General features: G+C 44.6%; 1 protein-coding gene across 8 annotated transcripts in view; it reads right to left on the reverse strand.

The window, feature by feature from the left end:
* The window catches only part of LOC137423339 (uncharacterized), a 250,533-nt gene that overhangs the window by 95,243 nt on the left and 137,169 nt on the right, over window positions 1–18,121 (reverse strand). The window lies entirely within an intron of this gene.

The following is an 18,121-nucleotide window of genomic DNA, read 5'->3' on the forward strand; positions in this document are numbered from 1 at the left end:
GAGAGGCATGGCGTGTCACTGACGTATGGACCTGAGGGTATAAAGGTGGGGGCAACAGGAAGGCGGAGATTCCCCAGAGAGCACAACGGAGAAGGCTGCTCCACAGACTGCTCTTCTCTGCAGAAACCATGCCCCCACCCACCCAACCAGGCCACCACCCAGCCAGCCAGGCCTCTCCTCCTCTTCCTAGGAGTCATGACGCATGGGACCAGGGAACCGATCTGCCTGCTAAGACAGAGCCGGTTCCTGATCATAGCTCACCGAGCTATTTAAACACGTGATCATCTATATATATAAAACACAGTTTGTGTGTGTGTGTGTAATGTTACCGATACTCCTAAACGGAGAGGCTTACGTGCTTGATATTTGACATAGACATGGCCATTGAGCGTGGGACGAACATGGCCGAACTCAAAATATTTGACGATCCATATTTTTTATTCATATTTACCTCAGCGCATTTCAGCAAAGTACCCGCTAATCTCAGCCGGTTCCAGAGCAGCTCGCTGATTCGCTCAGAGCGATCACGTGATGTTCCATCCCGTCACACGTCACTTCACCTTTTATGCGATCGTGTTTTGTATCGATTTTGTGCGATATGAATTAAATGTCTTTGAAACAGCTGTGAAACGTCTTTCCACAACCCTTCCGTAACCGATTGGAGCAGTTTCTTGCCGCACAAAACGAGATCCGCGAAGCGAGTTAGTCGAGTCGTGCTGACCAAGATGGCGACACGGCGGCTTCACTTTTCACGGAGCATGAGCGTTCTATATATTTTCAATTCAGTGCGCCCGTGATTTGTGGCATAGACATGACCATTGGGCCTTCACGGTGTAATTTGTGCGAGGCTTTTGTCCGAGTGAGCTTGAGTCGAGAGGGCGAATGTATGGGTTGGGAATGTACGGGTCTCCCTTCCCCCGCCCGGCAACGCCGGTACTGGAGGACGTCACAGGATCGTGAGTCTCCAAAATCCGCTTTGTGCTGTTGCGAATATGCAGGACTATGTCCGATTGTTGTGCTGCTCTCCGACCATGAGAACTGCAACGTCATTGTTGACTGGCCATCCCCTTCCCTCCCCCTTCCCCCTTCCCCCTCCCCTTCCCTTCCCCCTCCCCCTCCATTTCCCCCCCCCCTCCCTTTTCCCCCTCCCCCTCCCTTTTCGCCCTCCCCCTCCCCCCTCCACCCTCCCTTTTCCCCCTCCCCCTTCCCCCTCCACCCTCCCCTTCTCCCCTCCCCCCTCCACCCTCCCCTTCTCCCCTCCCCCACCCTTCTCCCCTCCCCCCTCTTCTCTGTCCCCCCCCGTTCCCCTCCCCTCCCCCCTCCCCCTCCCATCCCTCACCCTCCCCATCCCCCCTCTTCCCTCCCTCTTTCCCCTCACCCCCTTCCCCCCTCCCTCCTCGCCTCTCCACCCCTCCCCCCTCCCACCCCCTCCCATCCCTCACCCTCCCCATCCCCCCCTCTTCTCCCCTCTCCCCCTCCCACTCTTCTCCCCTCACTCCCATTCCCCTCCCCTCCCCCCCGTTCCCCTCCCCTCCCCCGCCCGGCAATGCCGGGTACTTCTGCTAGTAGCTATATAAACACGTGATTGAAAGGGGGACCTGGGGGGGGGGGGTTGGGTTTGGGAAAGACCCTGAAGCAATTGCCCGGCATGATAGCTTTAGGATGACTCATCGGATTCAAACTGGGCAACCGGATGACTGGCGACCACAACATTTTCCCTTTTTGTCTCACAACTGAAACTCTTGAGCCAGCTGGACCACAAGCCATGCACAAATGGATCAACAAGTGATATGCTCGTACCAACCGAACAACAAGCGTGCCCAATAACATCACAAGAGAGATGGATCTAACTGGGCAAGCATTGTGCAGATATTTTTCAGTCTCCCCACAAAAGTTCGCAGAGGGCTTCCCCACCAGAACGTCACCGGGGTTTTAATGGAACTCACCAAACTGCACTCCTGAACCACTGGACCACTGGATGGAATGAGTTGAAAATTGGTGGTTGTACTCAGGGTGTACAGGATTGGTGGTTGTGCAGGAAACCTTGAGGTGGTTAAAACATTGTGAAGATCGACTTGCCAAAAAATATATAATTCATACTCCCAGTCACAATTCTTTCTGTATAAATGTGTATCGTAGTGAAAGCTGGTATTACAATAAATAGGATACACCACATTTCTCCACATCAAAATAGAGAAATCAATCCATCTGTAAGGACTGGTTCTTTGCACTCCTGAACCACTGGACGGAATGAGTTGAAAACTGGTTGATGGACTTGAAGTGTGTACGGGGAGGTTCTGGGGTTAAAACATATTCGTAGTCTTGGAAGTTCAGGATTGGGCGAAAACCCCAATTATATCCAACTAGTGAGATACCCGTGCATAGCACGGGTGTGAGGCCAGCAGCAAACAGGCAATGTAGGTACGGCGAATGCTAAAGCATGAAACCAATAAATTCCACGTTCTTATAGCACCCTCAGTCGCACATCAGACATGGACAGCAAGTTCGTGAAGGACTTCCATGAAAAACGTACCCGTTCGCAATCAAACGCTCACGTATAGAAACATCGATCGTTGGTCCGTGGCGAATCTGCATATGGCGATCCGCGAAGTTCACGTTTAGAAGTTAGAAACCATCACGGCATGTCGTCATTCACTTGAACTCGATATATTTTCTTTCATTCCAAACAACATAATTCCAATCACAAATTAATCACAAAATAAACTTTTAACAACATTGTTAATGTTTCCTTCATTGTAAAAACTACGAAGTCAACAGTTAAAAGGATTTTGAGCCGATAGGTGTTACAGCCTCGGCAAGATCGATGGAGACAGCGATCTATTGACTTATACACCGCCCAAATATACCGCACGCCACCGCACGTTATACACCGGTTCTGCTCACCAAACTCTCCTCCTTTGGTATCCATGGAAATCTCCACGCATGGCTGGCGGACTTCCTCTCTAGTCGTCGTCAACGTGTGGCCCTGAATGGGTTTCTCTCATCTCCTCTTCCTGTTCAGGCTGGAGTTCCCCAAGGCAGTGTTCTGGGCCCTGTGCTTTTTCTGGTGTTCATCAATGATCTCTCTGACTCTCTTGAAAATCCTCTCAATCTCTTTGCTGATGACTCCACTCTCTGCCACTCCATTCCTCATCCCTCAGATCGGCAGTCTGCAGCCTCCTCACTCTCTGCAGACCTGGACAAAATCACAGACTGGGAAAACAAGTGGAACATGTCTTTCAATCCTGACAAATCTCACACTCTTACGATGTCTCTCCGAAAAGACCGACTGGACAACCCTCCCATCTACTTTCTGAATAATCCTCTCCAAGAAGTTCTGTCACTCAAGCTTTTGGGTCTCACTATCTGCCATGATCTTTCCTGGGAAAACCACATTTCCAAGCTGGCCTCCAAAGCCAGTCGCCGACTGGGCATCCTCCATCGTGCGAAGTCCTTCCTTGGCACACCTGAGCTCCTCACCACATACAAGGCTTTCATCCGCAGCTCAATGGAGTACTGCTCTCCCCTCTGGGCTGGTGCTCCTGCCTCACACCTAGCTCGTCTTCACGCTGTTGAAACCAAAGCGTTCAGAATCATTGGAATCTCCCACGATGACGCTATCTCCGAGGGCCTTTCACTTAATCACTGCAGGCAGGTTGGTGGTCTTTCCGTCTTCTACCTACTCCTCTCCGGCCTTGCTCCCCCAGCTCTCTCTGGGCTCTGTCCCCCAAATATTCCTGCAGGTCGCACAAGATCTGCCTGCAACCCTCTTATGGTTAAACTGCCAAAATCAAGACTCTCTGCTCACCTTCACTCCTTCATTCCTCTTTTCTCCCGCCTCTGGAACAAACTCCCTCACTCTCTTCAATCCCACTCCTCCCTCCAGGTCTTTAAAACGGCTATTCACCACCATCTCTTATCTTCCCCAATCCAAACCCTTGATCTTTTCTACCCCCGCTAATTTCACCCCAAATCCACTTTTTTGAGGTGACTTTTGACTTCTTTCCTGGAAGTCCTTGGTGTCCTTGCGTTTTATACCTATCCTGCCTCCCCCCAGGCCCTCTCCCTCCAAAAACATCTCCCGATGTCCCTGCTCTCAAATGTTGTGTTTGTGTGCTTCCTCCCCTTCTCTCCCAATCTTGTCGACTGCTCCCCTTTTTATATACTTTGTTTGCTTGTTTGTTTGATTTGTTTGTTTGATAAATGTTAGCTTTCACGAGCCTCGACTCTGTACACCAAAAAAAAAAAAAAAAAAAAAAAAAAAATAGCTACGTGGAATTCTCTCATGTAGAGATTAAACCCACGTTGTTTTAACTTTGGCCGAGGTCATTATTTACTTTTAATGATGTTTATATACGAATTGAAAAGAAGATAATTGGTTTTGGGTCGTCCTTTGCGAATATCTCGTGGGATTGTGAGTTGGAGAGACGGCCGTGATGGCGGGGAGGGGGTTGGCATTCTCTCAAGCAGGGATTCAACCCATGTCGTTATAAAAGGTCTTTTTCCGAGGTCACCGAGTCCGATTATCTCGGCTTGGGTCACCGAGTCCGGTGAAGCCGTGCAGCGATCGGTGCAGCCGTTTTTGCGGCACCCGGGAAAATAACATCATGCGGGAGTCCAAACCTGAAAATGCTGGAGGCCAAACTCGAAATTGGAAAAACAATATAGCCTATTTTACTCCAGGAGATCCCAGGATTACCCACCCAAAATATCGTTGCGATTGGTTCAGCCGTTTTTGCGGTACCTTTGAACGGACGGACAGACGGACATTTGGTGAATTATAGTAAGATAGCGAATAACCCGTCCTTATGGACGGAATAATTTTCTTATGTTTTCATCAAAACAACATTACAATCGGCAAAATTACAACCACAAAAAACAATAATTTTACAGCTTAAAACATTCCCGTACAAACCCCGAGTACCAGTTTTCAACTCATTCCGTCCAGAAGTTCAGAAGTGCATAGAAGCAAAATAAACACACAAACAAACACTTCTCAAACTAGAATGGCACTCGGTATATATAGCACATAGTCTCACCTCGGGCGCTCATTTTGAACAAAAATACCATCGTTAACTGAACATGCTACCCATTATGGCCCACATACCGGCATCAACCATGCACTCCATTAGCCAACTCTTCTGTTTTTGAGCCAATTTTCTGTTTTTGAACATTTTTTTTTCTTTGATCCAATATGGCTGCCAGACCACATGAGCGATGACATCATAAATTTATATTCTCTAATATAATTGTTGCATAGATCATACTCAAGAAATTTCAAACTGATCAGACTAAGCGTTGTCCCTGTTGAATGATGTCATAATTATGGCACAAATTACGTCATCGTTAACAACACCTATTCCCCATATGGAGTTCTTTACAATGAGCCATGTTGCAATTTTTTCCATGCAGCGGTTTTGGAGATATACAGGTGCAACATTTTTCACTTTTTCCAAGATGGCGCCTATACCACATGACCTATGACGTCATGATTATCATTAAAATATTCTCCAGGAGGTGCTCCTATGGTGAAAATGTTGTGCCCATTAGGCCAACAGTGGCTGAGAAAAAAAATTCACAATGATCGGATAAGTGTGGTACTTGGCGAATGACGACGTCATAATATGGGCACCTATGACATCATCATTAACATATCTTATTCCCCATGGGGTGTACTTGACAATGAGCCATGTTAAATTTTTTTCAATTAAGCGGTTTGGGAGATATAGAGGTGTAACGTTTTTCCAAGATGGCGTCCATACCACGTGACCTATGACATCATAATAATTATCAGCATAAAAATCTACAGGCAGAGGCGCTCCTACGGTAAAATTTCATGTCAATCGGACCAACGGTTGCCGAGAAAATTAATTTTTAAAATGCAGACACGCACGTACGGAGTACAAACCTGTGAATGCTGGAGACTAAAGCTGAAATTGGAAAACAATATAGCCTATTTTACTCCTGGAGGTTCCAGGATTATCCACCCAAAATATCGTTGCGATCAGTTCAGCAGTTTTTACGGTACCTTCGAACAGACAGACAGACGGACGGACATTTGGTGAATTATAGTAAGATTAGGATTTTTAACCACCATATTTGTGCGCATCAGGGCTAAATTACACCAATGAAGGTGAATATGAACAATTTCAAACTATATTCCCCATAGCTAGTCGATAATATGTATGAAGTTTTGCATCGATCTGTTAAGTGGTTCTGGAGAAGAAGAATTTTTACATTATTATTTTCAATCCAATATGGCCACCATACCAGGTGACCGCTGACGTCATAAATTTAATTCTTCACTCACATCAGGTCGGAGGTCAGATACATGTGAAGATTTTTCGTATAAGGATTTTCATTCAAGCAATTGTGGCTGGTATACCACTTAAATGATGAGGTCAACATCATCACCCTATACAACACATGGGGAGTTGATGCATATGCCAAGCTTAATTTTTTTTTTTTGAGCAGTTTCAGTGAAAATGTCAACATTTTTCCCTTTAATCCAATATTTCTGCCATACCATGTGATCTATGATGTCAGAGTTGTCAAAATATTCTCATCCCTCTTATGCTTAAAGTTTTGTATTGACCGGACAAGGTTTCATTGAAAAAAAATTTAAAGCAAAAATATATAGACGTGGACGTACGCACGCACGGGCATGGCAATAGCCATTCAACCACTTTGGGTTGAGACTAATTATGGTACGATGTAAATATCTATGCCGGAGCACCACTCCCGCCATACTAAAATCTTCCAATTCTGAGGAAATTAACCCATCCATTGCCGGGTTCTTCACTAGTATTCACAAAATCCAAAGCAGCTGAATGCCCATTCAGTAACACATGATAAATCTCTAAAGCTGTTACAGATCAAGAATGCACGGTCATAAAAACAAGACCAAAAGTCTAACAGCGGCGTAGCTGGGCTTGTAAAATATAAACCACAAACACACATGATTAGCTTTTCAAACCGTCACTAATGCTGTTTATAACATTAAACAAAGAAATTTGGAGGAATCCAGACATCCACGAGGTAAGTTTTACTTACAGAATTGAGCGAAGATCTACTGTAATCTATATACCCCACAAGGGTTGGAGGTGTGCTCATTTACCAAGCAGCTAGCTAGCGCTTGCCAATCCAGCCATTCCTTAAGGGTTTTGAATGGAGTGCTTGCTCGAATGCTTCAATCACTTGGCAATCTCTCCACAAGAAACTTGGTAAATGAACACACACCCAATGTTCTTGAGACCCAACCATATATTGACTGTAATCTATATACCCAACAAGGGTTGGAGGTGTGCTCATTTACAAAGCAGCTAGCTCGCACTTGCCAATCCAGCCATTCCTTCAGAGTTTTGAATGGAGTGCTTGCTCGAATGCTTCAACCACTTGGCAATCTCTCCACAAGAAACTTGGTTAATGAACACACACCCAATGTTCTTGAGACCAGATCATAGAGAGACTGTAATCGAAATACCCCAAAGAGGAATGACCGTTGCTGCCGCTCTCGAAGTGAGCGGGTGTTTACGCCGTAATGACATCATATACGTAATGATGTAGCATGACGGCTGGACACAAAACCTCCGCTACTTTAATCTATATAAGATATATATTTAACCTCCAGTAACGTTGCAGTCACAACAAAGAGCTTAGTGTTACGATTAGATTTACACGAATAATAACGTTACGTTATTATTACGAAAACTATATTATTATTAAAAAACCGAGGTGAATTCCTTACTTCCGCTTTTACACCGCTTCAATCCATCAACTTTCTATTCACGACATTGGGATGAAAGTGCTATGGTTATATTTACTATAATGTTATTATTACTACGAAAACGATACGACTGAAACGATACCACTGTATTAAGAAACCTGGGTTTAATTTGTCCGAAGTGGACGGTGAGTCATAACGCGTAAGGCCTCTACGTACCGTATTGTTGGACGAGACATAACGCCGACGTTTTCGATATTTGATGGTCTTTTTAACAATCGGTTTGTTTGTGTTTCACACTGAATGAAAAACGTGAAGGTAGAGCATGGCGATTGTGATATATGACAGGTTTGACGATATGTTCGGCTTGAACGAAATTGGAATTAAAATGGTGGTGCGTGGAGACTCAGCTGCAGCACCGCCGTAATGACATCAGACGTAATCACATCACCCTGTCAAGTGACCAGATTCTCAGCTCTGATTGGTATACGTTTGAGGGGACATACATACATACATACATACATACATACATACATACAGACAAACACTGTTCTAGACGGCTCTGCCCGATGGGCTACGCCGTAAAAAAGGTACAACCCTTGCTGCTCACCAGAGAAAGATTGACAACCTCTTCTACAGTTCCGAATTTAATCTTCTGCCCATTTACAACTATTTACATCTCTCCAACCAAACCACCAGAGCATGCGTTTATCCAGTGGCCCATCTTCCTGTTTAGCACTTACCTGTGCACCACCTGTACAATAGTCTGTACTGGTTCACTTTCTTTTAATGCTTCAAGGAGGCAGCCATGCAATCTTTAGTTCCCCATCAATGATGTGACCTCCTCCCACCACTCCTCACAAATGGGGCTTTACATAAAACGTAAATTATCATACAATCCTAATCAAAAGGCGACAGAAAAAATAATTTATAAAACATTTTTTCTCAACTTCAATATTTGCAAAAGCCATTCGGCAACCTATTTAACCACAAGAGTCCTGCTACAATGACAAACCCATTACTAAAAAGCTTCCTCAATGCTTTGAATAACCTGAAGGAAATACTTAAAGTGGCAAGACTGAAACCACATTAAGGAAATTTAACACAGATTCTCTCACAAAGCAGGTGAAACTTCGGGCAAGTCATGCAGCCTGAACATTTGGAATGAGTGTGCACGGCGCTCACAAAATGCATTTGATAGAATATGGAATAAAGCACAGCAAGCTGTAGAAAGGGTCTTGTACATTACGAAAAGCACAGCCACACGACAAATATAATTCATATCACCCCAATATAGTATAATGAAAACCCAAGTGTAAAAGTACAAGAGTGCTTTAAATTTTGCCTGGACCTTTATTTATAAAAGGCAGGGTAATGCACAACAATTAATAATTTTGGAGTAAATTGGCCTAATTTTCATAACGAACACCCATAATCATGCATTTAGTGCTTTAAAGCATGTATGTTAGATGGAGGCAAGAGATATAAAGACGGCAGAAATGAAAATAATTAAAATTTGTTAAAATTGACAGTCAATTGGTAATCACCAATAACAGCTAATCAAGGACATTCAAATTAAAGAATATCTCGGGGACAAAAAAAGATTTTTCCGAACAAGGCGGTTAAGAATGATGTCCTGCACTGGCTGCTGACACGTCCTTTAAAAAATGCAATGAAGGCACACGGAAAAGCTTCCACCGTGTCCAAAGCTGAAGAGAGCCCATGAAGCCATTTATATACTCCAGTTTATATTTGCCATTCTGTATTATAAACCTAAGTTGGAAGTATAAACAAAAGTCCAGTTAACTGTGAATCATTCCCATACTTGAAGACTAATCAAAATGTACTGCCACCAAGAAACCAAGATTTGAGGCTTATTCCTATTCCTTCACCATTGCAGACATATTTGTGCTCCCTCCATATTTTACAGTGTCACTGCTGGCCTTTCACCCTTTGTGTTCCCTACTGTCCTCTTTTACTCCCACCCCTCTTCTGCACTCCCCTCAGTTGTGCTGGGCTGCATACAATCATTGGGCAAACATGTCCTGGTTAACTTCCCAGAGTCAGACTTGTCTGCTCGCCTCTTATCTGTCCCCTCCCCCCTTTTTTCAGACTTGTGTAAGTAGAGTTTTCCATCTGTTTAATCTTTCCCTTTGCCGCTGTTGCTTTAAAGCAACATCCCATCATCATCTCAGTCCCCAAGCATCACCAATGACCTTTACTACCCAAACTAAACCAGCCTTCCCAAACCCCTTACCATAGCATGTGAGAAATGACAGCAGTCAAACGTGTCGACCCATGTTCCTTTGTAGCCTATTGAGACTCCCTTCAGCATGTATCTTTCTTTTCCATGAGCTTCAATTATGTTTAAAATATTAAAACCTTAAGTAAGAGAAAATAAAGCTACACAAAGACGTTTGATCAATGCTGAGGTGCAAAAATATAATAGCCATTCATTGTCCACAAACTGCAAACTCGGAAATCTCACCCTCCCATTGGCTTTTTTGGAAAATGGTTCCACAAGGTTGCAAGGAAAGTGAGGGATTCTGCAGTGGGGAAAATGGAAAGCATATGGTAAAGGCCTTCGCTCGCCAACCAAATGCATAGCATTTGTGGTCGTGGGTCTAGGCAAAAGGTTGAGCTGGTGCTGGAAGTCACAACAAAAAGGGAGCTTTTGGTCACCTTGTTGCTCATGAAGTACAGAGAAACTGTCATAGAAACAGGCTCTTTGAATGCCCTGAATGTCTGCAAGAGAAGGCATGAGGTGCCAGGAGGAAGCAGATGAACGATAACAGATATAAAGGAGGGAAAAACCATTTAACTGAAAAATAAATAAATATCCTCACGGGAAATAATTCGTGACCAAACAGTTAAATAGGAAAACAAAATAGACAAAGGCAATGCAAAGCATTCCAGCTTTTCATCAACTGGAAAAAGATCACGAGACACAGATTGGGTTAGCAAACTTAAATTTTGTTGCGAAGTTCAGATGGTAAAGTGGACACGCAAAGAGGATGAGAGCATGAAGATTGAGCAAAAAATACAGAAATACAGGAATGGATCGTTGGTGGGGAAGGGAAGAAAAAGTGGAGATTTGTGGGATGAGGGGACAGCACACCAGAATAAAATTGGGAGGTGATAGGAGTTATCAAAGTAAATAAAGTGAGGGAATAATCATTTACTGGGATGGGACAGGGAAAGCTTCAAACATTTCACTATATTTGCATAATGAAAATGTACATGGGTTCCCCATCGCCAACTGTGGAAACTTGCATCAACACAAAATAAACAAGTACAAAAAGTTTTAATTAAAACAAAAGCCGCGTCGATGTTACACAATGCCTAGATGCAGCTGTGCCTATAACGTCGATGTTATAGGCACAGGACATTCCTATTGATTCGATTACTTGATGTTATTTTTGTGCAAAGTGAAAATATATCTCGGCAATTTCCCGTGTGTGGCGACGAATTTTTAATATATCTCGGCATTTTCCCGTCTGTTATTTCAGGCGGTGTATGACTGACCATGCCGCGATTTAAAAAATATATATCTCGGCAATTTCCCGTGTGTGGCGACACGTGAACGAAGCTATGCTCCTCTCTCCACATTATTGTGACGACGTATAAATTAAATATTTCATCGTGACGATTGTCATCAAATGGACGAATTTTTAATATATCTCGGCATTTTCCCGTCTGTTATTTCGGGCGGTGTATGACTGACCATACAACAACAACAACATGCATTTTAAAGGCCATTTTCCCTGCTAGAGCGGGGGTTAGCCTTGCGGTCCCCATGACAATCTTCTCCATTTTGCCCTATTTTCTGCATCTCTCCTTGTTAACCCCCTTGCCCGCATTTCTTCTTCCACCATCTTTAGCCAAGTCTTTTTCGGTCTTCCCCGTCCTCTGCTTCCTTCTACATTCATTTCCATCACTCTTCTCAACCAGTCACTTTCATCCTTCCTCAACACATGACCAAACCATCTCAACCTGTTCCTCTTCACAGCATCAATCACAGGCTCTATTCCCATCATCTTTCGCAATTCATCATTTGTCTTCCTCTCTCTCAACGATACTCCACACATCCACCGAACCATTCGCATTTCCACCCTTTCCAACCTTCGTTGCTGCTCTACGTTTATTACCCATGTCTCGCTCCCATAAATCATAACACTTCTCACACATGCAGCATACACCTTTCCCTTCAGCTTCAACGACACTCCCCTCATCATCAGCACGCCACCCAGTTCCCGAAACTTCTTCCATGCACATCTCACTCGAGCAACCGTTGCCGAGTCTGATCCACCTTCTCCATTCAGCATGTCTCCGAGGTAGCAAAATGTTTTCACACCTTCCAGCTTCACGCCATCTCCAAGATCCAACTCAACATTTCCTTCATCTGCAGCTCCCTCTGTGCACACCTTACATTTGAATGTAGCTGCCACACTGGTTAATGACCCTCTCAGACCACTACATTTTTGATGAACCCACTCAGCGCACATTGTACATTGAATGGAGTTCACTCCGACACCCTTCCTACACACAGCACAGGGCCACTTCCCAGTTCTTTCCACCTCACCACATGCTTTACCACTTGCCATCACCTTCGTCTTTCCGATATTCACCTTCAGACCTTTTGTCTCCATACATTCCTTCCACGTGGTCATCTTTTCCTTCAGTCCATCCATACTTTCCGCAATCAACACCAGATCATCTGCATACAACAACTCCCATGGTAAACCCTCCTTTACGTTCTGAGCCAGCACCTCCATCACAGCTACAAATAGTAATGGACTTAGTACCGACCCCTGATGCACTCCCACCTTCACCTCAAACTCACCACTGTTCCCGTCCTTCGTCCTTACAGCTGTGCGCGCTCTTTTGTACATTGCCATCACTACTCTGATCAACCATTCCTCCACTCCTAACTTCCTCAATGCCCATGTCAATACTTTGCGTGGTACCCTATCGAATGCTTTCTCCAGATCAACAAACCCAAGAAACAACTTCTTCCTCTTCTCCATGTACTTCTCCTGCAACTGCCTCACAATGAAAAGCGCGTCTGTCGTTCCTCTTCCTGGCATGAATCCAAACTGCATTTCGTCGATCTTCACTTTCTTCCTTATCCTCCTCTCCAACACCCTTTCCAATACCTTCATTCCATGCTCCAATAACTTTATCGCTCGGTACGAGCCACACTCCAGAGGGTCACCTTTCCCCTTGTATAGAGGGACGAGGGTACTCAGTTCCCAATCCACTGTCACCACTCAGTTCCCACTGGAATGCGGCCTTCTTTCACCACCAGATTACAGATCTCTGTCATTCTCTTCACACCCCAACTTCCTGCTGCCTTCAACATATCTCCCACAACTCCCGTCGGCCCTCCCGCTTTTCTACCCTTCATTGCTTTTATCGCTTCCTCAACTTCCTTCTCAGTTATCTTCTCTGCCGGTCCTAAAACAGGGTTACTCTCTATGTTGCCATCCCATTCATTCTCTGTATTCAACAGCATTTCCATATATCTTTTCCATCTTCCTTTAATTCCATCTGGGTCGACAACGATTTGTCCCACTTCATCCTTCAAGCAACTCACCCCCATCACATCACACCTCTCTTTCGCTATCTGCTTTGCAATCCTGAATACTGCTTTCTGACCCTCTTCCGAATCCAAGCGTTCTCCGAACATTTTCCTACATGCCTCCTGCGCCTTTGCTACCTCTTTCTTTGCAGCCTTCCTGGCTGCCTTATAACTTTCATGCTCTGCTGTTTCTGCTCCCGTACCCTTCGCCTTCTGCCACTCCTTGAACTTCTTCCTCTTCACGTCAATCCTCTTTCCAACTTCATCATCCCACCACCATGTTTCCGAGTGCCTCGGTGGTCCTTTTGTCCATCCACATACCTCACCAACGGCTCCCAACAGACGAGCTTTCATTGACATCCAACCACTTTCAAGCTCAACCACATCATCCTCGACCCTACTCAGCCTCTCTTTTAATGCCTCCCTTACTGTCACCTCTTTCAACCTCCACACCTTCATTCTCGGTTGGTAGTTCACCCGCCGAGCTCTCCTCGCACCTTTCACCCTTACGTCGCAGACAACCAAGTGGTGCTGTGAAACAGCCTCCTCCCCCGGGATCACCTTTGTGTCCCGGAGGTGCCCCCTATCTCGCCTACGCACCATCAGGTAGTTAACGGTTGTCGTCGACCCACCTGACGTGTATGTAACAAGCTTATTATCCCCTTTCTGGAACTGCGTATTACACATCAACAAATCAGCTCCATCAGCAAACTCCAAAATCCTTTCACCTTCTCCATTTCTCACACCATATCCGTAACCCCCATGAACTCCGTCAAAACCATCCATACTCCTTCCCACATGTCCATTTAGGTCTCCTCCTACCACAACAACTTCCTCATCTTTCACGTTTTCCATCAGCTTCTCTATCGCACACCAGAACGTGTCCTTTTCTTCATCGCTTCGACCAACCTGCGGAGCATATCCCGAGATGACGTTCACCAAGAGCTTTCCAATCATCATTTTCACCATCATCAACCTATCACTCACTCTAGTCACACTCACCACACTGTCTACAAACTCCTCAGAAAACAGGACACCAACACCATTCACGCCCTCCGGGCAGCCTTGCCACACAAACTTGTATTTCTGTCCCTGCCTACCCTTCACCATTCTCACACCACTTCCCTTCCATCTCGTCTCTTGCACACAACATATGTCCACTCTTCTTCTGACCAATACTTCCACCACTTCTCCTGATCTCCCTGTCATTGTCCCTACATTCCATGTCCCAAACCTCAGAAACCGATCTCCACTTCGGGCTGTACCCTGCCCATATGTAGTTGTAATTGTCATGGTTCCCTTTTTTTTTGAGGCAATGTTTTTATGGCCGGATGCCCTTCCTGACGCCAACCCTCTTAGTCGTCTCTTACGACACGCAGGGATACGGTGTACCTATTCTTATCCAGGGTACACACCGGGAAACGTTTAAAACATGGAAATTCTGGGGAGTGGGGGGTGGAGGGGGGGGGGGTGGTGTCAAGGGAAAGATAAAATGAAAATAAACCCCTTCAGCCGGCACTTAGCTTGGCTTCCCAAAGAGTACTTTCAGGAGCTTGGCGGCTGTTGAAACTGGGGTAGCCACTCATGCGGGAAGTGGTCCAAAATGGCGGTGTAGAACGCCGCGCGTCGAAAACACAACAAGCGTGAGGCGAGCAGATTAGACGGCCTCCTTTCGATTCTCTACCGTCAAGTCCAATGCGGCCTTCAGCTTCCAAGAGCCCAGCAGTTGTCCAAAACCTCGTGTGGGGAAATGTGGTATCTGTCCGTCGTCTTGTCCACCGTCCACACGCGGCTCCAAGCTCCGGCGCGAGGAAGCCCTCCGTCCACCCGCACGCTTCGCCAGGCCACGATGCTTTATACGACTTGCTTTATACGCATTGTTAAAAGTAAATAATGACAGATGTTTTCTTTCACAATCTTGCGAGATTTCCAGAACTCCTCGGCGTCAAGGGAAAGATAAAATGAAAATAAACCCCTTCAGCCGGCACTTAGCTTGGCGTCCCAAAGAGTACTTTCAGGAGCTTGGCGGCTGTTGAAACTGGGGTAGCCACTCATGCGGGAAGTGGTCCAAAATGGCGGTGTCGAACGCCGCGCGTCGAAAACACAACAAGCGTGAGGCGAGCAGATTAGACGGCCTCCTTTCGATTCTCTACCGTCAAGTCCAATGCGGCCTTCAGCTTCCAAGAGCCCAGCAGTTGTCCAAAACCTCGTGTGGGGAAATGTGGTATCTGTCCGTCGTCTTGTCCACCGTCCACCGAAATACAGTACACCATCCAGTATGTATCCAGTATGACTGACCATGCCGCGATTTAAACAAAATATATATATATCTCGGCATTTTCCCGTCTCTTATTTCGGGCGGTGTATGACTGACCATGCCGCGATTTAAAAAAAAAAAATCTCAATGGACTTGAAGTTACAGGCCTTTGAGAATTCATTTCGTTCTATAAAGAGCAACTTTCATCGGATTTTCTTCCCGTTTTTTTTCAACCGAGTCTAAAACGATGTTAGCGACTGAAAAACGAAATGATATATCGAATTTGATTTGATATAAAACTGTGTGAGAGAGGAAGACACCACGGGCCTACAAAACAGGCCTCAAAGCTATGAGAGTTAATAAAATGGTGGATATTTGTTTATATGAAGGCTCTCCCAGAATGGGTGGATCTATGGTTCCCAGAATGGGTGGAGCTTTGAGGTTTTGTCTTCTCTGCAAGAAGAAGAAGAAGAACAAGAAGAACAACAACAACAGCAGAGGGCACTCTATGAGCAGCGTCTGCGACGCGGCTAAAAACACTTATCTATAATCTGTTAATCGCAAGTCATTTCTTTCATTAACAAGACCCAGTTGGCCTGGATATCGAGTGGACCTTAAGCTATTCATTCTTGCTTGAAGCAACCATACTGTAACACAAGAGAGAAAACATCAATGACAATCTTGCAAAGGTGCAATAATTGATGGAGGATTAGCAAAAACCACAGAATTGTACCGAGGCGGTAGTGGCTCGACTATTACAGACCACAATGACTTCCATCAAAGCGAGGAGAGCTCACCCCACACTAAAATCATAATTTGGTGTTTCGCCATGATGTCTGGTCTTTCTAAGACCTGATGCAACAGTCAACATCTGCAAAGATAGGCAGATGGTTCAGGCAATCTAATGCCCTACACTAAATGAAACTGTGCCGGTTTGTGAAACAGTAGGACAAGCGAGGAGTCGTCTACTTAGCGAAAAAAAACCCACAGATTATAGGATTTGGTGGTGAGGACATGAGTAATGAGCTCTCTCGTTTGCCTTGCAGAGTGCAAGATAAAGATGATAGCTCGTCTGCAAGGATAAAAATGAACGCTGATTGGAGGATACTGACAAACCTAGATATTTTTATATGAATGAATCAGCATGATTTTACACCAGGTGCTATTAACTGTTTGAGGGCTCAATTTTTCCAGTGTGCAATACAAAAATATGGTATTTTTTTCAGACAAACAACAAAAATTCTAATGTTTATAGGGCAACCATAGGAACAAACACTTAAGTAGGAACAAACAATGACATGAGCCACAACCATGGCCAACAGCACGGATCGTGGCTAACAGTACCCAAACAGTTAAGAAAAAAGAAAAAAAAATTCCAGTCGAAGACATTGTTAAGTACAGTCGGACCCCGACATTTGCGGTTCCAACATTGGCAGATTCCACGTATTAGTGGTTTATAAATTGTAACCTGCTTCTACATTTGTGGCCCTGTGTCCTGTGCATTTCCGGTTTTTCAAAAAATAATTTCCATGAGCTGCGAGCATGACAGTTCTCAAACATATCTTACACAAGCCACGAGCATGACCTGTTTATACATATGCAGCCTGTGCTTAATGTTTTCACAGCTTTTCACAGCCATAAAATTATTTTAGCCACACTATAAGCAAGCTTCAGGGGATATCTCACTATTCACACTGTAAACATTGCTTCGCGGGATATCCCGACATTCATACTGAATAGCTTCGCGAGATATACCAACATTCGCACTGTACACATAGCTTCTTGGGATATCCTAACATTCACACTGTAAACATAGCTTCACAGGATATTCCACCATTCATACTGTGAACATTGCTTCACTGAATATCCCACCATTCACACTATAAACATTGCTTCACTGAATATCCCACCATTCACACAATAAAGATAGCTTCGCGGGATATCCTCCGTAAATTACTGTACAGGATGAAAACACCACCGCATATATTAGTGCAATTATCTGCCCCCTTTTTCCCATTGAACCATTGCACCGACAATCGCCGGATTTTCCTCAACATCTGTGGATTTTCCTCGATATTCACAAGATTTTCCGCGAATCAGGAACCGCCGAGAACCTACCCTCCCTTTTCCCATTGAAACAATGCCCCCACATTCGCAGTTCCGACATTCATGGCATTTTCCAGGAGTGTATCCCCCGTGAATGTCGGGGTCCGACTGTACTTAAAGTATGAAGTCCAAATGGTTCTTTTGATAACACATATCGTTGGTTGAAATTTTTACTACAAGGACAATCCAAGACAAACTGCTTGCCGATATGCACAAAGCAGTGAGGGTTTGCGAAAACCAATATGAAATTGCAAAATCAATGACACCTTTACTTTCAAAATGTTGTTTTACTGATTACAAACATTAATTGTGCAGATTTTAAACTGTGACAGGAAAAGAAAGCTTAAACATTTACATTTTTCCATGATAATACAAGTTCCTACATATACTTGTGTTGAGTAAACAGTTAATTAAAGTGCAATGATGAAAGACAAGCTTTAAAAACACACAAGAG

This window comes from Myxine glutinosa, chromosome 3, assembly GCF_964187855.1.
Source record: "Myxine glutinosa chromosome 3, kmMyxGlut1.1, whole genome shotgun sequence".
NCBI classification, from domain to species: domain Eukaryota; kingdom Metazoa; phylum Chordata; class Myxini; order Myxiniformes; family Myxinidae; genus Myxine; species Myxine glutinosa.